Consider the following 3,016-nt stretch of genomic DNA (forward strand, 5'->3'; position numbering starts at 1 on the left):
TAGCTTGCTTCTCAACCACATGGTTCCAGGTTCAGTCCCACTGTGTGGAACCTTGGCCAAGTGTCTTCCACTATAGTGTCAGGCTGACCAAAGCCTTGTGAGCATATATATATATATGCATTTATATATATATATAGTTTTATATATATATATATATATATATATATATAGTTATATATATAGTTATATATATATATATATATATATATAGTTAATTACCTTAATTGCTATTGGTTACAGTTAAGATCTTGTTAATTGGTAGACTGACATGAAGAAACCAGCAATTTTAACAGTATTGCCTTCAAGATTACATCTTTCTTTGTTTTTTCCTTCTCTCTCGGTGCTTCAAGAACTTTCCATTAAGTAATGATATACAATACTTCTTTATTCTATGTGGAAAGTTTGCTTATAGAAATAGTTGTAACCCATACAAAGTCTGTTTAGAAAGATTATTGTTTCTATTGTTTATGTGCAACAGAATAGATCGGTGAAAGCTTTATTTACTGTGTTATTTGTTTTGAGATATCTCTTATGAATGTATGGTGTTAAACAACACAGAAATATATCAGCAGCAGATGGAAATTGTTGAGCAATGGTGGTTGTATTGCAAAATGTGCATTTCTGCCTCCTTAGGCTTCATCAGTAGTAGGTATTCACTAGCAACTGCACGATAAGCCAAAAATCAGCTGCTAGCAAGGTTTCGTTTGCCTAGGAGTATAATAGAAGGCACCTGTCCAAGCTGCGGCACAGTGGTACTAAACCCATGGATAGGAAGCTAATTTCTTACGCATACAGTTACCCCCTGCACCTTTTCATACCAATGCATCATCATCATTTAATGTCTGATGTTCAATGCTGGCATGGACTCAAACTGTGCGACAGAACCCAGCAAGCTGTGGGGCCACAATGAGCTCCAATGTCAGCTTTAGCATGAATTCTACAGCTAGATGCCCTTCCTAATGCCAACCACTTAATTATAGAGTGTACTGGGTGCTTTTTCCAAAACGCTGGTGAATCATTACCTTATAAGGTGCACTAGACTCCCCACCACCACCAAGTATCTGATGACCAATATTGATTATTTTGTAAAAGATATGTTTTATAAGAACACTTTGACATTTCAGTATTTATCACACGGAGGGAAGCATCTGAATCGCATGGGGTGGAGGGGGAGGAGGGAAAAACACAAGGAATGGAAAGCAACATGCAACAAAGGATGCAAAGCAAAAAAAAAAATAAAATAATGAGTGAGAGAAACAGAAAATTTTTTTTGTTTATTTCAGATAATAATAATAATAATAATAATAATCACAACAATTATACTGTTATAGTTATTATTGTTGTTGCGGTTGTTGTTATTGTTATTGTGTTTATTCCAACAGTTGAATGAAATAGCTAAGCCATGGACAAACCAGCCAAGATGGAGAAGAATCAAATTTTAAAAGAATGTGGAGTGAGGTAATAATGTAGTTTAACTTTCTCACAAAAACAGTTCCTGACCATAAAGACATATATATTATATATATATATGTGTGTGTGTATATATTTCTTTAGTTATTTTGTAGTTTAACAATTACAGGAGGAAGATATGAAAATATATATAGGATCAGAAGAGAAAAAGAATTGGTTTCCTTCAGAGAAAAGAAAAAGGGACCTCAGATAACCACTCAATGAAAGATAAAACTCTCTCATTATATAAATTAATTAAAAAAAAAAATATGAAAGTGCTTTTAAAGCCTTGCAAAAAAGATTTGAAAACAAACCCACAATTGAAGACGAAGAGAAAGACACAATTCTACTTCAAGACATTGGCGTTGGCAATATCTATTCTTAACCTCATCAGTAGATTTAATGTGGCCTAAAATTAAAACTGTTACATATTTTTCTTCACAATATTGGCAAAAGACCTGTCATTCAGGATGGATAGGAGGCTATATGATTATATTGACCCCTGAGTCCAACTGGTACTTGGTTTATCAGCCTCCAAAGAATGAAAGGCAAAAGCTGGCCTTAACGGAATTGGAACTCAGAACACAAAGTCAGAAGGAACGCCACTACATATTTGCCTTCAGTGTCTATGGTACAGTAGCTTCAACCATTCCCTTTTCAGCCAATGAGTATCGGTGGATGTATATACTACAATTACATTAGATATTGTATTGAACATCAAAACAATTTAGAGGCAATATAACAGCTTTTAAGATGTTCAGATGTCAAATGGAGCATCCAAACAATTTAGATATACGACAGTACTAAAAGATATTCTAACACTTAGAGCTGTTAGCTATCCTTTATTAAGATTTCTTTTAACATACACCAGGGCATTATATATACATACATCTCACCATTAAATTATACAGGTTATTGATTGCTTAGATATAATAATAACGATTATATATACATATACATACCGTAGATATATGACATGCATTAGATATATCTAGTATGCAGATATACATATGACTATTATGTATATATCAACACTATTAATTGCTTAGATATACTACTGGTCATTACATTCACAACCACTGACCAGTAATATATACAGTTAGCCATTATATAAATATATATATATATATGCACACACATATATATATATCAACATTAGAGATATTTTGATAGCCAGGAGATATGTTGACTAAAGCATACATACATATTCTTAGCCAGTAAGATATATGATGTACGGACTACTGACCATTAGCTGAATAGGTAGATATACGGGCAAATAAGTTAACAAGGGGTGTTGTTCTGAATTCAGAGTTAATTCGACATTTGCTTCTGAGAGAAAATAAGCAAAAACCTAGTGGTAATTGTTAGAGAGCCTCAATGAAAAAAAGAAGATAACGTCAAAGAAATTAAGAATTAATTTCATAAATTTAGTTTACATGCACAGAGGCAAGTCTGATCTTTGTAAGCAAAGAGACAACTATGGACATGTTTCAGTCTATTAGCCCTCCTCAGTGTGGTATTGTCTACTGAAACTGGTTTTGTTCAATTGCCAATATTTATATATATA

The sequence above is a fragment of the Octopus bimaculoides genome, chromosome 7 (assembly GCF_001194135.2).
Source record: "Octopus bimaculoides isolate UCB-OBI-ISO-001 chromosome 7, ASM119413v2, whole genome shotgun sequence".
Taxonomy (NCBI): Eukaryota; Metazoa; Mollusca; class Cephalopoda; order Octopoda; family Octopodidae; genus Octopus; species Octopus bimaculoides.